This window comes from Punica granatum, chromosome 4 (genome assembly GCF_007655135.1).
Source record: "Punica granatum isolate Tunisia-2019 chromosome 4, ASM765513v2, whole genome shotgun sequence".
NCBI classification, from domain to species: domain Eukaryota; kingdom Viridiplantae; phylum Streptophyta; class Magnoliopsida; order Myrtales; family Lythraceae; genus Punica; species Punica granatum.
This window is the reverse complement of record NC_045130.1, coordinates 29,360,093-29,387,459: the sequence shown is the minus strand read 5'-3', so window position 1 is coordinate 29,387,459 and position 27,367 is coordinate 29,360,093. Positions and strand designations below refer to the sequence as shown.

General features: G+C 39.7%; 2 long non-coding RNA genes across 2 annotated transcripts; one reads left to right on the top strand and one right to left on the bottom strand.

The window, feature by feature from the left end:
- Window positions 1-1,911: 1,911 nt before the first annotated feature.
- LOC116205926 lies at window positions 1,912-8,148 on the bottom strand. The gene is made up of 3 exons (XR_004156601.1): window positions 7,721-8,148; window positions 6,721-6,787; window positions 1,912-2,149 (listed from the first exon to the last, which is right to left on the bottom strand). It is a non-coding gene; the product is annotated as an uncharacterized LOC116205926 (long non-coding RNA).
- A 234-nt stretch (window positions 8,149-8,382) lies between these two features.
- Window positions 8,383-11,993, top strand: LOC116203260. The gene is made up of 3 exons (XR_004156237.1): window positions 8,383-8,529; window positions 9,930-9,998; window positions 11,596-11,993. It is a non-coding gene; the product is annotated as an uncharacterized LOC116203260 (long non-coding RNA).
- Window positions 11,994-27,367: the final 15,374 nt, after the last annotated feature.

Genomic DNA, 27,367 nt, shown 5'->3' with positions numbered 1-27,367 from the left:
GAGCCCGGGCCGCTTAATTTAAAGCCTTGGCTGCTGCTTCTCAGTAAAAATTTAGAATTCTCTGTACTTTCGGTCTACGGCTGTCGAACACCAAAGCCCATCCTCATCCGTAGGTCTTTTTCCTCTTTTCTTAAAATAAAAAAATAGAACCAGATATCTAACATACAAAACGAAAAGAAAATGAAAAACTAAGCACAATAAAAAAAAAAACCGTGGTGAATTAACTCCGACTTCACATTTAGCACGGTATACAAATACCAAAATAAAGTGAACAAAATAAAAAGAAATATAAAATACTCTCTTGAATCGATGTAGGTGTCCCTCTTGAAGTGCAAGATATCGTCGCTTCCTCGATTGCCACTTTAACTCGTTCCCTAGTCTTTGAATCCTTTCTTTCAATTCTTGATAGAGTGTCTGCAGTAATAATCCATGCAAATCAGCCCAATCAAAATTTTTTTATTTCTTGGTAGAGGCACAAAATTTTGGATCAATTTCAGTAATTGAAAGAAAATTGGAAGTGCATCTCGATTTATAGCTCCTGGCAAAGATGGTGTAGGCTCTAGCCACTTCAAGACTCCAAGAAAATTCACGTCTTCAAATTTTCTTTCGGAAAGCAATGAATCCTCCAGTGGATATTCGAGATTGCTTGCATCATCAGATGGCATGATATCAGGTCCTTCTTGATCCTCTTTCTCCGTTGATGTGGAATCGTCCTTGAGCTCAACGGTGCTGACACTTGTGGTCTTGTATTCCTCAAATTGTTGTTTGCACCACGTCTTGCTCATTGTGACTTCTTTGATAATCTCATCAAATTTAAATCGGTGACCTTCAACAACACATCAATGGATTGGTTGCGAAGGATAGAGGCAAATCACTCCCTTGTCTCTGGATTTCTTCTGATAGAGCCACTTGTGACTGTAAGCGTGTATCGAAGAGATCCAACTAGGACCATAGGTAATACATGAAACGTTCCTCCTCCATACTTTGGCTTTTTGTCTTGTATCGGGAGCCATTGTTGCGATTCAAATCCATACGAATTCGGCCATGTTGCATGTTTTTCTTGCCACGAGAAGCTTGGTGGGTTCCACCAGTTCGTATCACCCTTGGCTATATATATTCAAATCATGCTTTCCATTGACGGCTCATCTATTGTAAGTGTACCTACAAAAATTCAAGAAAGAAGACTAGATTATGCTCGAAAATATAAACTAAACCTTGATCGACAACTAAGTTGCTTAGTATAAAATATAGTAGAAATTTTAGAAAATAAGTCCCCGGCAACAGCGCTAAAATTTTGTTTTACGATTTTATAATCCCGCAAGTACACGGGCTGTAATAAGTAATATAAAGTGAGTAGAGTTTCGTTCCCATAAGGACTTGTCCTAGAATTCTACTTATGCTTGAAATTATCACAATTTATTTGAGGTTAAGCAAATTAAAATCAATTTTTAAAATATAAAGCAAATTAAAGATAACCGAAAAAATCAATTGGTGAGACGATCTAGAATTACAATTTCCCCCACACTTCACTAATTCAATCTACTCCCTCTTTCCTAATTCGATTAAGACCCAATCTATTAACCTAAATTTCAAAAGTATTTCCTAAGTATCTTCCGAATTACTTAGGAAAAATATCTAACTCAACCAATTCCCGATATTCCTACCGGAATTGTAATTAAGCTAAACTCATTAAGTTCTAATTTGAATTGGCTACCAAAGGTATGTAAGTATATTCCTATCTTACCCACTAATCAACTCAATTCCTCATTATTGAACTTAGGCTACTCTATCCTTGTTCTAAATCTAAAATCCCATTCCCAAGTTCAGTTAGACTAACATATCATAACAATTGTTGATTAGACAATTGCAAGCATTAAGTATCAGATAGAATAAATAGAATAGGATAAAAAACTCATTAGATCAAGAGAAAATAAACAAATTAATTACATGTGGATTCAATCATAATCTTAGCATATGAAATTAGCCCATAAGGATTAAAGAACAAGTAGAAGAGTTCAATATAAACATTGAAATCAAAGAAGAAATAACAAGAGTACCAGAAAACTGGCAAAGAAAGGGCCATAAACTCTGTCTTTGGCACACGTCGACATGTCTCGACCAAACAAAGGGGCAGATTGATTTTCCTTTCCTGCAGAAAGATGACATAATAAGAAAATGAAAGAGGAACATCAGTTCAGACAATCAGAAATTTGATTCGAACAAGAGTGACCTCTGAGAGTCGTGACCATTACGCGGAATTCTCGAGTAATAGCATTCTCTATTGACCTCTGAGAGTCATGAATAATAAGTTCAACACCCGTCTAAAAGCTAATTTGACTGTTTGTATTGGTAGAATGGTCCGTACGCGGAATTCTCGCTTAATAGCGTCTTCTCTATCGACCCTAAGTGAACCCTTCTGTTTTGACTACGATAACATATTTATTGACCTACGCTGTAACTTAGCATAGCAGAATTCCGCTTGTTTGTCTTCTCATTCCTTTCGGTGGGAATGACAGTGTGAAGTGGAAAATGCAGATCAGGTTTGAAATTTCTATTATTGGGATCGAAATTGTAATATCTTATATTCATGAAAATTCAGGAGGGGTATGTATTTGAAGATTGTAATACTTTCGGATGTTGTCAACTTTCATAGTTTTTTTTTTTTTTATTTAGATGCGCAGCCAAAGTGGTCATCCCACGTAGTATATTTCGTATCTGCATGAGATCTTATTTTTATTGTCTATTTTATTCTTTATTACTCGGAAGTCTACTTCAACATGTTCATATTAGCCTTATTAGGTATATCCCCGAAGCAATAAGAGTGTCTTGCATACGATCGTATACCTGGTTTGCAGGGAACGGATCTATGAATTTTGTCCAATGGAGGCGAAGTTCAAAAGAGTTTTATATCGTAAAGTCAAAGAGAATGAAATTATTTAACGAAATAAAATAATTTCATTGAAAAATTGATAAATTTTGACACATTCTAATTGAAATTTGGTAATTTTTTTCGAGTTCAAGTGGACCATCCCCTAAATCCATCCATGCTGGTTTGGTTCATCAAGCAAAATATTCATTGTGTGGGACATTGAGAATGGTGCAACCAGATTTATCAGATCAAACTATCTATCTATTAAAAATTATAAAATTATAAAAATAAAATGATAACAAAAAGCAACATGATTTAAGCGATTTAATTTAATATCCTCTAAAAAAATTTCCAAGAAATCAAACTCTTGTACGTGCGGAACGGAGGTCAGACTTGGCTTGAGTAGGAGGGGTATGAAATCGATTCCTGTTGACGCCTCCGGTAACTTCACTTGTACGGGAGGTCACAGGCCCCCACCCAAGTTGCCCCTCTCTCAACCAAAAAAAAAAAAATTAAATTTTTGAAAGAAGGTTAAATAAAGATGCCTAAATCAAGTTGTTTCCCTTCATCGAGGTCTCGGATTTGAGTCTTGTAGATAGAAAAAATTTACACTGGCAGAGTTTTACCCCTTAGTGGACCGATTTGACTCGAACTGAATTTGTCGGAACCAACGGACTTCTAGATACCCGAGTATACACAAAAAAAAAGGCCTAAATCAGTTGTTTCTACCTTTTTTTTTACGTTTTTAAATTGTGTATGGATTAAGTTAACAACATTTCGTGCCACGTCAATGTTTCCGTAACCACCATTAACGATAGACTATTTTGTCTGATGAAATGACCATCTAGGAAGTTGTGGTTGCAAAAATCTTTTTTTTCCAGACTAAAGTGGTGGGTGATAAATTCTTTGAGGACTAAATTGATGATATTAACTCATGAGAAAACGATATAATTTTGTGCTTTGGTCCTAAAAAATGGTTCTTTTTCTAGCGTTAACTCCATGTCAGCTTTCACATAAAATTCCCATCCTAACAATTGACGACTGGACTATTTTATTCGGTTACAAGGGGGTCATGGACTTAATATAATGAAATAGATATCCAAAATATATCTAACAAAAGGGTGTGGGTAGTCCCACTCCCATCTAAGTATCAAACCTGGGATAAATTGCTAAATATATATTGTAATTGACGGCCGGACTATTTTATTAGTGGACGAAATACACATGGAGGGATAAATTGGTTTAAAATTATTTGAAAGACTAAACTGTTGAATGACAAATCTTTCAGGGACCAAAATGACAGTACCTCTTTCTTATATCTCCAAACACTCAAACATTTAACGGCCATTAATTCATTGAATAATGATAGATATAGAAACAAGTGGTCATTTAACGGCCATTATTCATGTAAAAGTCCTAGGTATGACAGGTGCGCCCAATCAGTGGCCTCGACACGGAACCTGCGGACCGCCACATAGATTCAACTTTGATTCAACTTAAATTAAGTTTGCGTTGGATAATAACTTAATTAAATAAGTGCTTAAAAGTTAGTTAAAAATTAGTGGAAAAACAAATTAAAGGAAGAGAGAGGAAAAATGAAGGTCTAATTATATTTAATCATTCAATAAAAAACCACTTAACAAGTAAATAATGCAAATTGGCATTAAAAAAAATCATTTTTAACTTATTTGTATCTTTAAATATTTTCTCACGATAGATCTTCTCATCCATATCGTTCCATTTTACTTTTTCTTTCTTTAACTCATTTGTAACAAGTTAACTAACCTTTTTTCAGTGTTAACCCTAGTATTTGGAAGCCCAATTGAAGTCCGATTAATCATGTCGAGCCGAGTTGGCCCACTAAAGGATAAAACTCTCGCATCGTGGATTTTCTACATTCACGAGGGTTCGAACCTGAAACATTGCTTAAGCGGAACAAGTGCCGAACCGCTTGAACCAACCAACGTTAGTACAACTTAACTAACTTTTAAGTCTTTAATTTATTGAATACATGCTTAAGTTAATTGTTTAATTAATAAGTGAACTTTTTATATTCTTAATTGCTTATTTACTTAAATACTGCAAAGATTTTTATTTTATGTTTGCCCTTGGCATTATTATAATATATTATATTTTTAGTTTTATAAACAATTTCTACCATGAGCGTATGGCTCAATAATATATTGAACTCTCCAAGTGGTTGGACTATACTTGCATTGAAGGGTTTGAAATTGACTAAAAGTACCTGGTAGTTAGTGCCAAGTTAATGTTAAATGGGATTAGTCTCCACTAATAGTTAGCTACTTGACAGCAATGACACATGATTTGGGACTTGATAGAAAACGTGTTCCTTTTATCCTCAATTCCTAGTTGCTATTTCAATTTCGCTCTCAATGCGTCACAGTTTGTCTATTTAGGTCTTATCGCTATAATTTTCTCTATTTTTAGAAAATTACAAAAAAAGAAAAAGAAAAAAGAAACAATTGCAGGCACTACATTCGACTCACTAAAAAATTTCAGTAGAATTTTCCCTAAATTTTTCGCGATATCTATTACCACATCAACTATTAATATAAAACCTGCTTTCCATAAACTCCCAAATATATATATATATATATATATCAAATCTAGCAAGCTCTGATATGTATATACATCTCAAGAGTTGACATTCTTTCACCCACATCAATAAACTAACTAAAGAAAAATTTCAAGTCGTAACATATTTATAGCATTCTATATGAACTTACTACTTATAACATGAGTGGGCCTAACTACAAAAATTCTTAACGCTGATCCCCGATGTCTAAATAGTTCTCCTGTGCTGCTAGTCTAGCTCCTAACTCATCTGAAAAAATTATATACAGGGACTATGAACTACATCTCAGTGAGTACAAAATTCTAAAGCAAAATAAAGTATTATTAAATAAATATTTAATTGCAAACAACCAAATATTTAAATAACTAATACAATCACATCAAATCCAACTATCAGCTCACTCGCATATATAAATGGTATATATATACAAACTATAATAATAATTATATTCAATATAGTAACTAAATTTAAATTTTACTAACAAATACACACAACTCTTCCAACCATTTCTCTAATATCCAATATCACATTAAGATCAAATATCCATTCATTTAGCGTTCCAAAGCAAATCATTGTACTATCAGTTGACAGATCAAGCTTTAGCATCCTGCCCGTATTCAAGTATAAGAACATATTTCGACAAGCTCAACAATCATCACATCCGTCTAAATCAATTCGAACAACCAATGCACAACACTAGTCAAATAATATAGTCATAGGGTCGCATTTCCTTGCGACAAATTAGGATGGTACCGTGACCCCGCACATCTCACTCATATCATCCTCAACTCCCAATATCCATATCTTATAAGCGGGGGTCGCCTATTAACCTCTGGCGGTAAGAGTTGATCACCATTTATATTTTGTCAGGTCTAGCGGCCGATTAGACCCCTATTTCTATTCTGTCTGGTCCAGCGGCCGATCTGGCCCCTACTTCTTTTCCGTCGAGTCCAGCGGCCTATCAAAACCCTATTTGTATTTCGTAGGGTCAGCGGCCGATCAGGCCTCATTTGTATTCTGTAGGGTCCAACGGCTGATTAGGCCTATTTTGTAATCCGCCGAGTCCAGCGGTCCCATAGTTATAGTCAACCAATAACACAAGCATAATCAATTACAACCATGCCATCTCACCTCATATATCCATACCAAATTGTTATTCCCAAATTATCACAATATTTCCTTTAATAATACTCCGTATGATTTGTATTCATATAATATTTATATATATAATTTCACAAGGGAATAAAGTACTCACAGAACTTGCCAAAATTATTTCAATGAGTCAAGCTTTCCGGGTGCATGATTTTGTTCGCCTTTGTTTCCTATCATTTGAAGCATAAAACTAAATTATGAACAACATAATAATACGACCATACATATCGGTGCTGGTAGGTATCCCTCCTGAAAGGAAAAAGCGACATTGATTCTTCCATAATCAATCCCATCTTTATTTTATCATATATTACCCATCAGCCCCTATCAACATGTAACTTAATCATGTAATACCATTAATTTTAATCACTACCTACCTATAGATCTTTCTAGAATCACCACTTAATGATGTTTAACCTCTACACTCTGCTTAAGCAATTAAATGGAGAAAAGTATGCGTTTTGGTTATTAACAAGATACTAAAATTAATAAAAGAATTGATTATAACAGTGGAACTCCATGAAAACAAACGGTTTCTCAACTCAACCAAGAAAAGCAAGGTTAAAAGTAAAAGAAGCTCAATCGATTTAAACTCAAAATCTCATACTCAAGCATATCATTGATTATAAACTTAATCTCTTCTCTTGTTGTCTTCTCAATCTTTTATCCATTCCCTTCTCTCCATGCTTTGCTCCATTTTAAATAATACCTCTAACCTAACATATTCCAACTCACAAACATAACATGATCAACAAAGGAAGATGGAAGTAGCCTCAATTAATCTTACAGGAAAACTTTCCATGCCAAAACACTTCCCAAAGTTAGAAATTGAATTGGTACTATTGGAAATTATTTGACCAACCTCTAATTTTCAATTAGCTCAGAGAACAAGGTACATGCATATATATGTATATATATACGCCTATATATATATATATACTTTCAAGAAGGCATAGATGATCTTAAGAACATAACTCCTTGGGTTGCTTAAGTGAAATTCAACATAAAACAACCTATATCAACCACATGCAAGATAACCCAAAGGACAAATAGAAAGAAGATAAACAGACACAACAAAGACAACCATTTCAGCTTGAACATACCGAACCGTGTTGATTATCTAAGCAAATGCAAGTTTGAGCTTCAATTCCAAGGTTTCCTTCCTATATCCCGACTTTTCCATTCTTCGTTTCCCTCGATTCTCCTCTAGCTTTGCACTTTAGTTCTCTCTCTATTTTCTTCTTCGTCTCCCCCAACCAAAAATAGAGAAAAGAAAGAAAAAGAAGGAAACAAATGAAAGCAAATGCATGGCGGTGGAAAATAAAGGCTGGTCCCAAGACCACATGGAGCCCATGCCACCTTTCCCTTCTTTTTTTTTTTTTTTGGTTAATGCTCCAGCAGCATACAAATATTATATATATATATAAGCATGTAAGTATATGTATATGTATATGTAAGCTATTTGAAATAAAAATGTCAGGTTTCATAGACCCCCACTCCTTAACATTAATATCCAAAATTAAGACTTCTAATATCATTCTTGAGGGGAGGTGTATGAACCAGCATTTTTTTTTTAAACATGCATACATATACATATACATATATTAACATGCTTATATATATATATACACACGTTTCTAGAGGGAAAAAAGCAAAATAAAAAAAATAAAAAAGAAAAAGAAAGGGTAGCAACGGCACCACGTGGCCCTCACTTTCCCTTGCAACTCCTTCCACCGCCATCCATTTCCTTTCAGTTGCTCTTTCTTTTTTTATTTTTTCATTCTTGCTTTGTTTCAGCTGGGAAAAGAGGAGGAAGAAATAGAGCACCAGAGAGGGAGAGAGAGGGAGAAGTGTCGAGATAGGAAGGAATAGCTCGACTTTGCTCTCTGGTTCGATTGTTGACCAATTTCAGGTATGTAGTGTGAATTTCTTTTTTTTTTTTGTCGGTTTGGATAGCTGAAACGGGAATGAAGGGAAGTAGAGATAGTGAGAAAAGTGATTTTTGCTGCAACTCTAGGTAGAATTGTATGAGAGAGAAGTAAGGAACGAAGTAGAATGGGAAACGGGAAATGGTTAAAGCACTGCAAATATGGAGCTCAGCTTGCTTGCTTAGTAAATGATCCCAGTTTTCTCCTAGCTTATGTCGATTGAGTTGGATATGTTGGGGGTCAACCTTATTTTGTGGTTAGAATGAATTTGGTCACCATATGAGCTTATAATCAGTTAAGATTAACCGATGTACTTAGGTATGTGTGGTTAGATTTGAATTTGGTGGAAATTCTTTTGACTTAGCTGAATTGTCTCTGAATAATTAGAACTAGGATGACATTAGAAAGATGGGAGAAACATGAAGGAGAAGTTAGTGTCGCTTAATTGGGCTAGTGCATGTTAAGTATGTGAGATTGATTATGTTATTTATACTGTTTATGCCTTGTTTTGCCTATATGTATTTCTTGTGATAAATTGAGGTCGTGATTAGGTAAAATATTGCATTAACAAAGTTCAAAGTTGCTTCAGGGTCTTAGGACCTTCGAGGCATTCGGCTTTCCTTTGCTGGTAGCTACTCCTTCAATGTTCTATAGTTAGTTTATTAAGTTAAAAATTAGAGTTGTGTTTGTGAAGTAATTAAGAACACATTTCATTTGCTTGAGAGTTATTATCTGAATGAATTAATGAATTTGGGAAAATTAGATGAAATGGATCAAAAATTGAGTTTTAGAATGACGGTTAGTTGAGGTGAAAATTTGAGGAAGTTGGGAGCTAGCTAGCTATGTGAGTTGGTGAGGTAGCTGAAGAATAATGATTGTTGTTCAATTTGTATTAGCTAGATATAGTTAGTGAATTCAATTATATATATATTGTTGTTAAGTTACTAAAATTCTAGTTATTACTATTTTAGCTTAGACAAGTTATTATAAATTTTTATAAATAATATTGGGTAGGCAATGCTAGGAGATTACACTCTGCAGCCTTCAGTTTCATGATGTTGGATTTTTTGCGTGGAGTACTATCTGGCTGTTGCTATTACTGTAATTATATATTTTTAGTCTTTTATGAACCTCTTATTTACCTTAAAATTGACAAGAGCAATCAGGTTTGTTTAAATGGGAATTATGAAGATTTGTTTTAAGTAGTTCTTGACATAGATTAGAAATGGACATAATGAATATGATATATATATATATATATATATATATATATATATCGGGACTTATTGGAAATATATGCTCTAAAGAAGATTGTGGGAAGAAATGGAAGTCCCTGTGATGATACTATATTTTTATTATCTAATCTAATGCTTGCAAATAATAGGGATCGTGGAGATTGAATCCTTGCACTCTGAAGGATTGACTCAGATTGCTATCTTTCTCGGAGTTTTCGGTGAGTACTCTATTCCCTTGTGAAATGATGTATTATAGTTATATAAATTATTTTAAAAGAATATTGTGATAGTATAGAGATTAAGGAATCGGTTTTGCTATGTTGTATGAAGAGAATTGAGAGATATTGCCTCTTATGTTTCATTTTGACTTGAGATTTGCTTATATTGCTTGTTTATGTATGGCTATGCTACTTGGTTGTGCTATATATTGTTTTCGTGGACTAATTGTGATTGTGTATGTTAATGTGACTTGGTTGATTATAGCCATGGGACCACGGGACCCGGCGAATTACAAAGGGGGCATGATCGGCTGCTGGACCTAGCGGAATATAAGTAGGGCCTGATCAGCCGCTGAACCCGACAGAATATAAGTAGGGGTCAGATCGGTCGCTGGACTGGGCAGAATAGAAATAGCGGCCTGATCGGCTGCTAGACTCAGCGGAATATAAATAGTTGTCAACTCTTACTGCTAGAGCTTAATAGGCGACCCCCGCTTTTGAGATATTAGTATTGGAAGTTGAGGATGATGTGAGTGAGAAGTACAGAGTTAAGATACCGTCTTAACTTGTCGCAAGGAAATGCGAACTTATGGCTATATTGATTGATTTGCTGTATATTGTTTGTTTGTTCTGATTGTTATAGATGTGATGATTGTTGAGGTTGTTTGAAGTTGTTCTGTGAAAGCCGTACTGTTTGCTAGAGCTGGATATAGTCAGTGTATGAATATTAGTTGGTGCTGAGTTAATGGTTAATTCTACTATTATTATGTGGTTATAAAGATGATTGATTGTTTAAGAATCAATTTAGTCATTATTTGTGTATAATGTATATCATGCTGTGTTGGTGAATTAAACGACGCAGTTGGATATGCTAATATTACCTTTGTTCAAAAATATATTTTTAGTTAATAATGGTTCATTTCACTCTGGAATTTTGTGCTCACTGAGATGCAGTTCATTCCCTGCATATATTTTCCAGATGAGTTAGGAGCTAGACTAACAGCATAGGATAACTTTTTTGATATTAGGAATCAGCATGAAGGATTTTTGCAGTTAGACCTTAGTTAGTTAATAAGTATTCTTTTTGTATAGAATGTATTTGAATATGTTATAACTTGAAATTTTTATTTAGTTGGTTTAGTGATGTTACTCTCTTGAAATATATATATGTGTGTGTGTGTGCGCGCGCGCGCGCGTACGTGTGTGCGTAAGAGAGAGCTTGCAAGATTGGTTATATATATTGAAACATTTATGAAAAGCAGGTTTTTAAATGAATAATATGTAATAATGGATATCGAGAGAATTTAGGGGAAATTTTACTGAAATTTTGGGTCATGATAGGAAGGAGCAACATAGATGACCACATTCCCCACACGAGGTTACTAACTAGTAGCCAAAATTAAGATGCATTTTCCCTTTTTAATCTTAACAAGAATACTTCAGGGGAAAAATCATGAAAATATGAAAATTTTAAACATTTGAGAAAATTTCACTTAACAATCCGTGAATTTTTTAGCAAGGTCCATAATAGCTGATTTGTTATACAACCCTACATATATACTAATATCTGTTGGGGATGTGGCTCTGAGATGGACAGATACAGTCAAGATGAAACACGAACTCAACGAACACGGATGAATATGAAGGATAGGAAAGCTTCAAGGCACGATCAAGGCTTTCCAAATAGAATTATCTGCCCCCCCACATGTAGCTGCTGATGGGCTTTGATGGAGATCCTCCCGGTATACAACGAAGCGCAAGAGTTCTCGATTAGCAAAGTCGAAGAATTGACAAACTCTCTCTCGTTTTTCTCCAAATATTTCGAATGATTTCAATCATAACTTTTGGTACAAGAGCCTATAACTTATAATGATCAAGGGCACCAACAAAGTGTATATTCTTTGTTTGTAATCGTTTAGGATGTCTCATTTCTGTTAAAATCAGTCCCACAGAGGAACATTTTCAGTTATTTGAATGTTTATGAACGTTATTGAAGGAATAACCGCCAATCCCGCTCTCAGATTGTGATCTGAAACTTATTTGTTCGAACAATTCACAGTGATTGTTCGAACAATTCCTCCAAACGTGATACAAAATCACATTTACACCGAAGCCTGGATTTTGTCCTAGTGTGTATGAATTACCCCAAGTAATCTATTAATGTATAGACCCAATGAATTTTCAATCTACTAATATCAACATTCCCCTCTAGATTGCCAATTCCAGAAATTAATTACACAACGGTCATGCATAAAACAATGGTGTCCGTAGATTAAGCCCTGTCTTAGTGTAAATCCACAAAGTACAAACAAGTGAGCGGTGGCTAGTCATTTAAACCATCACTCTAGAGCCGATATCGGAAAAGTCATACACACGATCGTTAGAACTCAAGGAAGAGCTTACATTTCAACACCGTTATGACCATGTGCTCATCCCGTTTTCATGAGCATGTATGAGTGAAAAACCTTAAGAAAACTCTCATTCATATATGTACTTGATTTGCTGATTTATGAATCCGTTAACGAACTAGACCAATTTTGTAGTTGCAAATTAGAGCATTGTCACATGTAATTCCATCTTATAACAACACTTATTTCCATGAGCTCAAATTTACACAAAAGTTGTTGGATTAATGATGGACTCCGCCCTAGCGGCCCACTAAGCAGCCCAACCAGGCATGCATCCACTCTAACTAAATAAGGCCCATGTGCCGGCCCAAGTGAGAGAAAATATCTATATCTTATAATATATATTTTCCTAATATATCTTGGGGAAGATCACATCAAATATATGTGGAATACATCAAATATGCCAAATATCTGGGGATCCCATCACCTCGCACCCCTCCTATATAAACCCTAGAAGGTATGTTATTTAATTCCAAGTAATATTATACAATCTCAGGTATAAATCTGGCTTAAGCATCGGAGGAGAAAATCGATGAAGGCACGGTTGTGGGAATTTGTACAATGACCTGCAAGCTAACGAACGATAGAGCCTGCAAAGCACCAGCCATGAAACTTGATGAGAACTGTCAGATAGCGAGCAAGGAAGTAGCAGGGACGTGGGGCATGGATTGATGAGATCCCGATGCGTGTGAGCTGAACATCAAGGAACTTAAGCTCGCTACTGAGCAACACCGTGTGAGCAACGTCTAAGCAAGGAGACAAGAAGCTCTACATTATGCGACACCTATTTGGGCACAGGTTGGAAACCTCATGCACCGGTCCTGTGTCCATAGCACGAGAAAATACATCACTTATGGAATGTATCGTTAGTGAGACGCGCGGCCTTTGCCGACCAGCACAATATGAGAAGCATGATATTGCGGTCCGAAGGGTGACATGTTCTTGCTATTGAACAATGCGGAGAAAGAAGGCACAACGAGGCGTTTGTACTCACGAAGTCGGATGTGCTGGCCTAATGACGGGCTAACAGTGATGGCTCTCGTTGATTCCCTAGACATCCCAGCCCTTGTACCTTCGTGTCACTTGGCAGCCCCTCTGCTCATTTTGATAGTGTCCCATGCGAAATATGTTTGTCTCCAGGGGGGCTCGTTTCGATATACTAATTATTGTGAATGGCAGGACTATGAAAGTTGGGAAAGCTCTTAATATAATTCCATTTGGTAAGAGGGAACAGGCCTGAGCTTGCTGTCAAAACGACTTGCTCGAGTCTCTCAGTGTATCTTCCGCCACTAGAAACAAAAGTAAAGTGCTATATGGTGCAATTATACCTTCTTTCTTATAAATATTCTATAAGCTTTTAAAGTACTGACCCGATTCGGGCAAACGCATGAGGCACTCAAGGTGCCGGGGCTAGAGTAGCTAAATTCAATCTTTCTCTCTGAAGCGAGAATACACAACAAGGCTAACTCTCTACCAGGGTGGCCGTTCGCAAAAGGCTTGGACAACCACGGCAAGTCGCTATTTAACAAACCGACGATGGGCACACTATGGGGGCGGTAGACCCTGACATGCAGATGAGTTCCCCTTCTTTTATCTCTTTAATCGTGCTTTTGGTTGCTTGGCAATTATTATATGAACAATGACTACAGATGCACTTATTAAACGCCACTAGTATATTTTCTCGAAATGTGATATCGACAGGCTTGAGAAGACAGCGGCCGACATCAAGGAATCATCATCAAGCCTATCGCCACTCTGTTGAGCAAGTGCAATTGTCCTCGCTTGATTGAGCGACTGGCCGAGATGAAGCATCAGCCTCCGCTCGCCTCCAGTCATTCCATCAGACTGGCCGAGCCTTGCCTCCAGTCATTCCATTTGACTGGCCTAGCCTCCGCTCGCATCCAGTCATTCCATCGAACTGGCGAGCTTCCGCTGGCTTCCAGTCATTCCATCGAACTGGCCAAGCCTCTGCTTATCTCCAGTCATCCCATCAGACTGGCCGAGTCGGAGCGCCAAGCTCCACTTGCCTCCAGTCACCTTAAATACCTCGTCCTTGTCCAACAAACTAGTCGAGTCGGAGCACCAAACTCCACTCGTTCTAGTTAAATTAAATACCTTGGCCTCGTCCAAGAAACTAGTTGAGTGGGAGCGCCAAGATCCACTCGCTCCAGTCAAATTAAACACCTCGGTCTCATCCCAAAAACTAGTTGAGGGAAAGCGACAAGCTTCGCTCACTCCAATCAAACTGAATAATTTGGCCGTGTTTGGGGATTGGCTAAGTGAAAGCGACAAGTAACTCGTCAGTTATGCCCTGACAAGGAGGCTGGTCGGGTTGGAGCAACTAGCTCCACCCACTCCAGTTGAATTCCATGCCTCGTCCTCGATTGAGAGGCTAGCAAAGTGAAGGCCACGGGCCTCACTTCCTCCTGGTCAACTAAATAACTCAGTCATGTCCGAGTGGCTTACTGGGAACAAGCGATAAGTTCTACTCTAAGTGATGCGGCAGAAGACCTAACAAGTCGGTACCGGGAAAAAAATAGGTTATGACGGAGCAAAACTCACCGCTTTACCGTGATTTTTCGATATTTAAGGCAAATTTCATCGTTTAGGGCCTCAAACAGGCAATTTATATTAATTAGGGTGTTTTTACAATTTTTGAAAAGTTTAGTTCTTTTATGCAATTTAGGTTTATTAATACCCTATTTAAGCTTTCTGTAAGTCCTAGGGTTAGGGAGTCGTCTTTTGAATTATCAATAAAATTCAGAGATTTTGTGCTTTGTCCAATCTCGGATTCGAGTTTAATGTTTATTTCCTGATATTCGTAGGATCAACAGGTATAGAGGGTCGTAGTTCTGGTATTCGTGCGCGAATCAACGGGTCTGTGACGGTTACTCGCGTTGTACGCTGCGTCAGTTGGTATCAAAGCTGCGTTCGTTCTTGGATCAACAATGCCGCCTAGGAGGAGGGATCGTGTGGAAGATGTTTATGACCGTGATAATCTGCAACATCTAGAGCAAAGGCTGGATCAACAGGATTAGAGGAATCAACAGAGGGATTAGAGGCTGGATTGTATGATAGAGCAGCTAACACAGCAGGTGGCTGCACTTATGGAAAATCAGAATCGGAGAAACCCTAATTCGAATTCTGACATTGATCGAGAGGAAACTGAAGCGGGGTCGGAAAGGGAGAATTTTTTTGCTGATGTTCCACGAAGACGACAAAGGGACCCAATCGAGGAAGACAGGCAGCGATGGGAGACAGGCATTCGGACCGATATTCCCGAATTTCAAGGGGGTTTGCAGCCATAAGAGTTTCTAGATTGGCTGGCAACGGTAGAAGAGGTTTTGGAGTTCAAAGGGGTACCTGAGACTAAGCGGGTACAGCTTGTGGCGACTCGGTTGTGTGGTAGGGCGTCGGCGTGGTGGCAGCAGACGAAGCTTACCCGTAGTAGGATAGGCAAACCGAAGATCACGTCATGGGAAAAGATGAAGAAAAAGATGAGGGCTACCGTTCTACCCTATAATTTTCAGAGAATCATGTACCAACGCCTGCAGAACTTGAGGCAGGGCAGTAGGTCGGTGGATGATTACACCAATGAGTTCTACTAGTTGGTTGCTCGTAACGAGCTTCAGGAAACCGAAGATCAGCTGGTGGCGAGATATATTGGCGAACTGAGAGTGCAGTTACAGGACACGGTTAATTTGTTCGACCCTATTAATGTGTCTTCCGCCCATCAGAGGGCCCTGATTATCGAGAGACAGTAGAAGCGAGCGAGCAGCGGGGCGTTCGGTGGAGGTGTTGCCGTTGCAGGAACTGGTGGGGCCGTCCGAGCTGGCCGTAGTAGTGCTGTTCCTGGACATCCAATGAGGCCTGCCAACATTAGGCCGAGCAGTAGCGGGGTGAAGTGCTTCAAGTGTGGAGAGCCCGGGCATCGGCAATTTGAGTGCAGAAAAGGGGAAAAAAGGGCGATGTTTATTGAAGAGGAATTGTTTGATGACGCAGTTTCTGTAGCTGGAGGACATGGAGAGGTCGAGTTTGACGAGGAGGAAGAAATTGTGACTGGAGACGGAGTGTCCAATCTGGTGGTTAGAAGGTCTTGTATGACCCTGAGAGCTGCGGACGAAGACTGGCTGCGCAACAACATCTTCCAGTCTACCTGCACCATCGGAAATAAAGTCTGCCGTTTCATGATAGACTCGGGCAGCTGCGAGAACATCGTATCTGCTGAGGCCGTGCAGAAATTGAGCTTACGAAGTGAGCCACATCCCAAACCATATAAGCTGGCATGGCTGAAGAAAGGAGGTGAAGTGAGTGTGCTGAAGCGCGCGTTGGTTACTTTCTCTATTGGCCCCCGGTATAGGAACTCTGTGTGGTGTGATGTTGTCATGATGGACGCATGTCACTTGTTGTTAGGAAGGCCCTGGCAGTTTGATAGGAGCGTGAGCCATGATGGACAGACCAATAAATACAGCTTCACGCATAAGGGATTAAAGATTGTGCTGGTACCAAACAGAGGGAGGGATGCTATTGAGCCCCAAACAGAGGGAGGGACACTATTGAGCCCGAACCTGCGAATCCGGTTACCGCAACCAACTTGCTGTCCCTTGCTCGATTTCAGGAGGAGTTGCATGATGCAGAGTATATGTTTGCTCTTGTGGGCAGAGAGGTTGTGGAGGAGGGTCTTACGTCTTGTGAGTCCTTTTCCTAAGGAGCTGCCAAATGGTCTACCACCCTTGCGGGACATCCAGCACCATATCGACTTGCAGCCTGGTGCGGCCCTTCCGAACAGACCACACTACAGGATGAGCCCGGCTGAACATGAAGAGTTAAGGAGATAGGTGGAGGAGCTGATATCGAAAGGGTTTATTCGGGAGAGTATGAGCCCGTGTGCTGTCCCGGTACTTTTAGTGCCTAAGAAAGATGGATGATGGCGTATTTGTGTAGACAGCTGAGCCATCAACAAGATAACGGTCAGGTATCGTTTTCCCATTCCTCGCTTGGATGATTTGCTTGACTAGCTGAGTGGCGCCAGGATTTTTACGAAGCTGGACTTGAAGAGCGGATATCACCAGATTCGGATTCGTCTTAGGGATGAATGGAAGACCGCATTCAAGACTAGGGAGGGGCTATATGAATGGCTGGTAATGTCGTTTGGGCTATCGAATGCACCGAGTACATTCATGAGGGTGATGAACCAGATTCTGCGGCCTTTCATTGGTCGGTGTGTGGTCGTGTATTTTGATGACATCTTGATCTATAGCGCCAACCCCGAGCAACACCTGGCCCACTTGCGTGAAGTCCTCTCTGTTCTTCGATGCGAGAAACTATATGCGGCGTTAAAGAAATGTGTTTTTATGAGGTCAGGAGTTCTCTTTCTTGGTTATGTTGTTGCTGCTGATGGTTTGAGGGTTAACTCATCTAAGGTCGAGGCAGTCAGGTAGTGGCCTAGACCAACGAGCATTACTGAAGTCAGGAGTTTCCATGGGTTAGCCTCCTTCTACAGGCGATTTATTCCTCATTTCAGCAGTATTATGGCTCCCTTAACGGACTGCATGAAGGGAGGCAAATTAGAGTGGACTGAGGGGGCAGAAACGACATTCCAAAATATTAAAGAGCGCTTGACGACCGCCCCGATTCTTGTCCTGCCAGATTTTCAGCAGCCCTTTGAGTTGCATTCTGATGCATCGAAGGTAGGGATTGGAGCAGTCTTAAGCCAAAACAGCAGGCCAATTGCTTTCTTCAGCGAGAAGCTGACGGGGCGAAAGTGAGATACAGCACCTACGACGTGGAATTATATGCGGTAGTGTAGGCGATTAAGCATTGGCGACATTATCTTTTCCACAAGGAGTTCATTTTGTATACTGACCACGAGGCCCTGAAGTACCTCCATAGCCAAGATAAGGAGTGTGCTCGTCATGCATCATGGGTGGCTTACCTGGAGCGTTTTACTTTCGTGGTAAAGCACAAAAGCGGAGTCACTAACAGCGTTGCAGATGCTCTTAGTCGGAGGCGTAGCATTCTGAACAGGATGACGATTGAGGTACCTGGTTTTAGTTCTTTTGCTGAGTTGCTTGAAGTTGATCCCTATTTTTCTGTGACGTTAGCTAAAGTTCGGGCTGGAGAAAGAACATAATACGTATTGCAAGATGGTTTTCTTTTTAGGGGAAATCGGCTCTGTATTCCTGATTGTAGTTTGCGAGCCCACATTATTCAGCAACTACAAGGCGAGGGCCATGTGGGAAGAGACAGGACATTGCAGTTGGTCCAGTCATTGTATTTCTGGCCTACAATTCGCAAAGAAGTGGAGAAGTATGTGCAGCGCTGTAAGGTTTGTCAAGTGTCCATGGGTACAGCAACTAACGCGGGGTTGTACATGCCCCTGCCGATTCCCTCGCAGCCATGGGTGGATATCAGGATGGATTTTGTCCTCGGCCTGCCCCGTACCCAAAGAGGAAATGATTCTATATATGTGGTCGTAGACAGGTTCTCCAAGATGGCACATTTTATTCCGTGCAAGAAGACCACTAATGCTGTGCGAGTTGCTCAGTTGTATTTTCGGGAGGTATACCGTCTGCATGATCTGCCAGTCTCTATTGTGTCTGATAGGGACACCCGCTTCTTGAGTCATTTTTGGCGGAGCCTTTGGAAGATGGTGAACACCCAGTTGAACTTCAGTACGGCGTATCACTCGCAGACAGATGGACAAACAGAAGTGGTTAACAGGTCCTTGGGCAATCTGTTGAGAGGTTTAGTAGGGGAGCACGTGAAGAGCTGGGATCAGAAGTTAAGTCCGGCGGAGTTCGCGCACAACCATGCTGTTAATCGCAGCACTGGTTTCAGTCCATTCCAAGTGGTATATTTTGGTACTCCTCGGGGTCCCCTTGATCTGTTACCCGTGCCGGATATGACCAGGGTTCATGGTAAGACGGCTGACTTCGTTCACGGGCTGCAAGAGATTCATGAAGCTATGCAAAATAATTTGAAGAATGCTGCCATGAAATACAAGGCTGTTGCTGACCGAAGGAGAAGGCACTTGGAGTTTGAAGTTGGCGATTTTGTTTAGGCTGTCCTTACGAAGGATCGATTTTCTGCTGGTGACTACCATAAGCTCACTGCTAGAAAGATTAGTCCTGTGGAGATCGTTGAGAAGATCAATTCAAACGCCTATCGGCTTAAGCTTCCCAGCCATATTCGTATTGCCGATGTGTTTAATGTTAAGCACCCGATTCCTTACACAGGTGATAGCTCGGACGATGACGATTTGATGACGAATTCTCTCCACCCAAGGGAGAATGATGCGGTAGAAGACCTGATAAGTCGGTACCTGGAAAAAATAGGTTATGACGGCCCTACCTTGAAGGAAATGGCCTCCGGAGCAAAACTCACCGCTTTACTGTGATTTTTCGATATTTAAGGCAAATTTCATCGTTTAGGGCCTCAAACAGGCAATTTATATTAATTAGGGTGTTTTTACAATTTTTGAAAAGTTTAGTTCTTTTATGCAATTTAGGTTTATTAATACCCTATTTAAGCTTTCTGTAAGCCCTAAGGCAAGGGAGTCGTCTTTTGAATTATCAATAAAATTCAGAACTTTCGTGCTTTGTCCAATCTCGGATTTGAGTTTGATGCCTAGTTTCTGGTATTCGTAGGATCAACAGGTATAGAGGGTCGTAGTTCCGGTATTCGTGCGCGAATCAACGGGTCTGTGACGGTTACTCGCGTTGTACGCTGCATCACTAAGTCAACTATAAATAGCTTGGCCTTGACCAAGCGATTGTCTGAAAAAGGTATAATAATCGTCACATGATCTAGCGCCGTAATCTTCTAGCGCGATAATTCTCTAGTGCAATACTCTCTGCTGGAGCGAGCGAAGTGCCCACCTGCATCTAAGCATGTGGGACCTAATCCTCTTTGTCAAAGTGACCCCCGATAGGGAGGTGGGTTGTGAGATCCGCCAAATTTTGCACCCATACCCAGAAATATATATATATATATATATATATATATATTATTACATATATCATATTTGTTTTATAGGTGGCTTGAAGTTGAAACTATAATATATATATAAAAAAGAAGAAGAAGAAGAAAGGGATGTCTAACTTGTTTACTATAGACTTGCCCACACCCTATCACCCTTCCTATTCTTTTTCCACTGCCTCAGCCTTTCATTTATCATTTTCCATTGTTTTCCTTTTCTTTCTTTTTGGGTTCTGGTGGGTTTGAAGAAAAAGAAATAGAGTTCGAGAAGGGGAGAAAGAGAGAGAAGAATTGAGAGACAGAGGGAGAAGGAGAGAGAGAGTGAGAGAGAGAGAGAACGATAGGCAGAGGAGAGAGAGCAGAACGACAAAGACTTCGAGAGCTCAAGATGGAGTTTGCGGATGGGAGAGGCAGAAGAGAACGAGAGTTGATGAAGAGGGGTGAATAGAATAGGGCAAGTGGAGAGTGTAACAGGCTCAAAGCAGGAAGCCATTCGAGGGGATGAGTTGAGATTTTCTCGATTGAGCTCCATTTATTTGATCATGTATTTGCTATGGAATAAGAAGCAACGGGTTAGTTGGATGAATAAATTAGAGAAATCGATGGATTATCTTAGACTAACTCATTTAAATGTTTAGTGAACTAAGCTAGGACAAATTAATGGTGCTAAAATATACTTATAATTACCAAGTTCTTGCTGATTTAGTTGTTGTACTGAGAGTTGGTTTTCTATTAAAGTTGTTGCTCATATGTGCTTTGCTTAATTTTGAGATGGAATTAATGGAAGTGTGAAGAGCTAGATATCCATGTGAGTTGTGAGACTAGTGGGGGATATTTTGTTGTTGTCTTTCTCTATGTATTTGGATGTGGCCACTAAACCCATTGTACCTACTTTTTTGGGTTATCAACATTCTAAGTTAGTATTTAGCTTAGACAAGTTATATAAGGTTGATAAATTGTAAATTACGAAATATGCTAGGGCAGAAAATTTCTAAGAGGAATTTGCCTATTGCTTTGAAATCTTTTATGGTGTTGGATTCTTTATATGGAGTGTTTGATGCTATTGATGAGTTATATTTTAGATTTATTCGACCATTTACGGCCACTGTGGTGTGATTTGGTATGAGGACCAATGGAGAAAATGATTTACGAGATGTAATTTATTTTCTTGGCTATGCTTATGATTGATTGGGGCTGAGGACACCAATATTGTGCATCCTAAAGGTCAAGTTTGATGAACCATTTTGGATATTCAGTGAGTACATCATTCTACTGTGAAATGATATATATATGTTATATGAATACAAAATTATACGGAGTATTATTAAAAGAAATATTGTGATAATTTTGGGAATAAGAATTTGGTATGGATATATGAGGTGAAACGACATGGTTGCAATTGATTATGCTTGTGTTATTGTTTGACTATAGCCATGAGACCGTTGGATCCGGCGGATTACAAAATGGGTCTGATTGGCTGCTGGATCCAGCGGAATACAAATAGGGCCTGATCGTCCACTATCTCAGTGGAATACAAATAGGGTTTTGATTGGCCGCGTGACCCAGCGAAATATAAATAGAGGCCAGATTGGCCGCTTGACCCTGCAGAATAGAAATAGGGGTTTGATCGGCCGCTAGACCCGATGGAATATAAACGGTAGTCAACTCTTACTGCCATAGGTTAGTAGGCGGCCCCCCCTTATGAGATAAGGGTATTGGGAGTTGAAGATGATATGAGTGAGAAGTGCAGGGTTATGTTGTTGTTTAACTTATCACAAGGAAATGCGAGCCTGTTGTAAGATTCAGAATTTTTCAGATATGCATACTTATACATATACTTACATATGCTTATATATATAATTATATACTTTTATGTACTGGAGCTTAAATTGAAAAAAATAAATTGAAAGGGGAGCATGGGCTCCATGTGGCCCCACACTTTTCCCTTAAGCTTCCACCATTTTCTTATCCTTTTGCTTATCTTTTTCTTCTTTTTCTTTCTTTCTCTATTCATGGGGGGCTGGGGAAGACAAATGAAGGAGAGAGAGAGAGAGAGAGAGAGGGTGTAGAGCTTGAGCGTGAGTTTGAGCTCGATGAAGAGGAAGAGGAATGTCAGAGCAGCGAATGGGAAAGGAGCAGGTCAAGGACAATCCAAACAGTGAGATGAACGAGACAAAGAATGAGATAGAGAGCTGGAACGGCAATTGAAGGTAAGAATTACATCCTGTTCATTGCTAAATTCACGGTTTCTAGAGTCTAGAGGAAGAAAGTTAGGTTGAAACTTATTAATGGCAACTTGATGTGTAGATGTTATTAGTTCGAAAATTTCATATGGTTAGGCTCCTCTAATCATTCTAAGGGTGTGGCTTTTTAGGGAATTGGATTTCGTTATACGGTTGAAAAGTAATCACGATTTTAATGGTGCGTTTGGATTCAAAGTTAAAATAACTTTGATTTTGATTTTGATTTTGATTGTGGAAAAGGACAAATGAGATGTGATTATAAATTTGACTTGAGAAACATGTGTTTTTTTTTTGTGCAGTATGTTTAGTTAATGTTAAAGTTAAAATTTTTGAATTTGAAAATGTGTGTTTTTTTTATATAGTGTGTTGAGTTAAAGTTAAAATCAATTGTTTGAGAATCCAAACAATGCATAAATTTTTGAAAATCATAACGAAATGTTAACTTTGACATGCATTTTTGAGTCGATTTCTTCAGGTTTTGACACTCCGTTTGTTTCCAAAACATAGCCCACACTATAAACTTTCTAGAGACTCTAAGCTGTGGTTTTCGGAGTTTTATAGAGAGAAAGCCGAGCTTCCGAAGTTGGGTTATTGCACAGTCCAGGTCTGTTCTGCAACAATCCGCACCTGCAATTTCGGGAGGCTCGTCAGGCTTGCTCAAACATCGGATTGCAGTGATTTCTATTTGTACAGATTCGTCTCTGAATTTGCTATTTTAGGTAATTTTTCAGGATTTTTCTGAAATAGCAATATTAATTATCATATTTTCCGTAATGTGTGGATTTATCAAATTTTCTTTCCTCAAGTCCAAAATTGGCCTCTTTCATGTTCTTTAAACTCGATCTTCGATGCTGGTCATATCTAATTTTAGTGTTTGTTAAGTTGATTTCTATCTTCTCAAGTTAGAGATGTTATTTTACGAACGTTTGGACTTTTGACCGACAAATTCGTTTTAAAGGTACTAAGTTTTTGTTAAATGATCAGAGGAAGGTCTAGGGCGACTTAACGGTAAGGGGTAGAGAATGAGAGAAGAGAGTCCATGCGCATAGGTATGTGGATGGTTCTATTTTCACGAGTATCTTTTGTTTGATTATGTATTTTTTGTGGATTTAGTAACTTGAATTTTCTAAATTTGGACTTGGAAATTGGGGGAGATTCTTGAAAAGGTGATGTAGTGAATATGGGAAATTGATTTGACGTGCGAAATTTAGTCATAAAGTGCTTCTGAGCTTTTTCTTTGTTTGGTCATATCTTTCTCATGAATTGGATAAGAGAGGGTACTGTAAAGAAGTTGGTAGGCGGTAAAATGAAAGTTTCTTTTGTTGTTGCCTTGTTAGATGATTCGAAGGAACAGGGGTGGACTTAAATTACGTAATTTCAAAAGTATAATTTTTGGTCCTTGCTCCAAATGAAAAGAAGTTGTCTTTAATAGAATTTTTCTGATGAATTTAGTCATTTATTGATTAAACTATCCTATTAACGATCAATGTGAAATCCTCTTTTTATTTACTTAAACTGTCAACACCCCATTTTGGCTCACCAATTCAAACAATGTCCATCAACAGCGATTCAGGCCATGACTTGAGCATCGATACAGAAGAATGCTTAATAGAGTTGCAAATTGCTATTCATTCTCAAGTTGACAAAGACAGGTAGATGATTCAAGCACTGACAGAAGAACTTGCAGAATCATCCAGTGACATACAAAGCAAATAGAGAGCCCTAACAACTTCCAAACCGGCATTTTCAGAATATAGTGCCGACAGTGCTATTTTCTAATGGTTCACTCGACCATTAGAAGATAGTCAATATTAGGCTTCAAAAATTCATTGCGAGGCCAAACAGATAAAAAGTGTCTTCTAACACATTTCGCAGATCATCTGCTTTATACAGAGCAATTTTCTGAATACAAACAACTTTTCAAGGGGAGTCCAAAAACCTTGGTTAACCAAAGAAAAGTTAATGCCCGATATCAAATACAGTCATATCTTGTAATTCTACAGAGTATGAGCATTGCTTCAGATTGCCTCTCAGAAGTTATACATACTTCTCTAATGACTCCCAAGTGACAGAAGAAGCATACCTTTCAACGGAAATGCATAACCGGAGACTAGTTTGACGAAATATCGGCAAACGAAGTTAGCCATGCATTGCCCTGAAAACTATAGCGAACAGACGTAATTGGGCAAATCAGACTGTAGAATCCCTTTCAATTTCTCGAATGACCTCCGAAGAGCAAAAAATACCGTTTTCAACGGAAATTCATAATCGGAGGTCCTTTTGGCAGAAACTTGACGTCAGATGATTAGCCAACATAGTTTTACTCACCCCAAGGCTCGGTGTAAATCCTCAGACGAAATTGCACAATCCATCTAGGCCTCCAAAACAGTGTGTCTATGGTCTCAGATGCAATTATTCAATCCTTCGAGGTATGTTCTCAATGAACAGAGATCGTAGCGATCTCAGGATCACCCAAGCAACTCAGAAAGCATTCTGAGAAATCCAATTGCGGACTCCTAAGACGTCTCCGGCTCGACATTTGCAATACCGGCTTATTGGTCAATTATTCATTTTGATTGAAAATGCATGTCAAAACGACCAACGCGGAACGCAAACACGAGATACGCTCTCAGAAACGGCTAACTTTGCTCTAATCGCTTGAAACAGGCAAAACCAGCTTCCGAGCCCCAAAACTACACGAGCATTTCTCATGCAAAATGAGCAATCTTAGGCACATCAGGATCGTTTCCTCACGCACATTGTCGATACGTCGTTCTTTCAGATCACGAAACGCGAACAAGTGACCGATCGACACCCGAGCTTTCTTGACTCACCTCCAACCCAAGTGGGACTCACAGCATCTTCTTCCCTTGCTCCATGAAAAAGCTAGCCGAAATTTGCAACTTGCCTCCCCATGGAAGAAAATATCTTAAGTCTTCCATTCAAACACTCTTCCATCAACATCCATGCATTAATTCATTCCTATCTTCATTCAATCAAAATCCCATGCTAATTACCCTATCCTTCCTCTAAGCAAACTGAATTTCATTAATCCAAGCCCTAATTGCACTTTGCTTCACTAATCTTGTCATTAAGCATGGATATATATAGCATAAAGCATCTTCAAGCTTCCACACACACACTTGCATTCTTCCTTGCATTTTCTATTCAAGAAAAAAACTCTCAAAACCCCTTAGCTTCAGCAAAATTCGCAGCAGCCATAGCAGCCCAGCAATAGCCACATCACAAAGCCGTTTTCGCCGAGAAAACGCCGTTTTTCCGGCAACCGCCCATCCAACTTAACCAAGCTTCAATCAAACTTCATACCCCACATGTATTCGACCTCTCGAGTCCATTTCCGGGGTTGGTTTCAGCATTTGAATCCTCCAGCCCTCCGTTCCAGGCCTGACCAGAATCGGGTCAAAATTGCCATTTCCCAGTTTCCGGCAACCGCCTTTCCAACTTAATTTGGAACTCAACCAAACTTCATACCCCACCTGTTTTCGACCCCCTGAATCCATTTTTGAAGTTAGTTTGGTCGTTTGAGGCCTGCATCCCATCGAACCAAAGCTGACCAGAACAGGGCAGTTTTGCCTTCTCGGGTTCAACCGGCTTGTCTTGGTTGTTCCTGACCTTGAGGGCCATTTCGAGCCACCACAACCACTGAGCCACCTCTACCCATGTCTTAGGAGGTCCCAGGGTTCGTGAGCCACCGTGCACAACCGTCCAATCCGTGCCAAGAAGTCGATTTATCCCGACTGTCCACTCGGGTCAAGCTTTCTAGACTGTCTTCACTTCTTCTTGTAGATCGGGTCGACCCGAGGCTTTTCTTGCCAAACAACCGCCACAGCCACCTCCAGGGGCCTCTTAGGAGTCGGGAGCCACAAACCTTGTAGCAAAATACCATCGGGAGCCTCCGAGAGAACCGTTTCTTCCCAGACTTCCCAGTCCGGTCTGCCTTTTTTTTGGACAGTCTTCATTTTCCTTGTAAATCGGGTCGACCCGAGGATCTTTTCTCCAAACAACCTCCACAGCCACCTCTGAGGGTCTCTTAGGAGTCGGGAGCCACCGACCTTGCAGCAAAATACCATCGGGAGCCTCCGGGAGAGCCATTTCTTTCCGGACTGCTCAATCGGGTCAGTTCTGCCCAGTCGATTTTGTTGTCTGCTAACTAATCCGGCTTTGCTCTTGATTTCCAGAAAATCTATGCGTACTCTCCTCCCGAAACCACCGCAGGGACGTCAAGCATCATCTTGGCTATTCGGAACATCCGAGCACTCTCCGCGCAGTCACCCGATCGTCACTGCGAGTGCGCCTGCTCATCATCATGCGCCCCGACATCTCCCCGCGTGCATGCATGCACGCATACGCTCGGCACGTCCGTTGACGCCACTCGCGCCTGCCTGCGCTCATCCGTGCGCCCGAGCCTCCTTCCGCGCTTGTGCACGCCCATGCACGCCTAGCCGCGTGCCTCTCCTTGCCCGAACGTACACCCATTGCACCCAAACACCCTTCCAAGCGTTCAACCGAGTCACCCGACTCTCGAACACTTTCCCGACTCTTTCCATGTATCCCGAGACTAGGTATAACATTCTCGACTTAGAGGAGTTAGGGTTTTTTACTTTTGTTTCATGTTTATAGAGTTATGAGGTGTATTAAGCATGTATCATGTGCAAGACTTAATTTTTATACATTTTTATGTTATATTATGCATAATTATCATCACATAACATGCAAG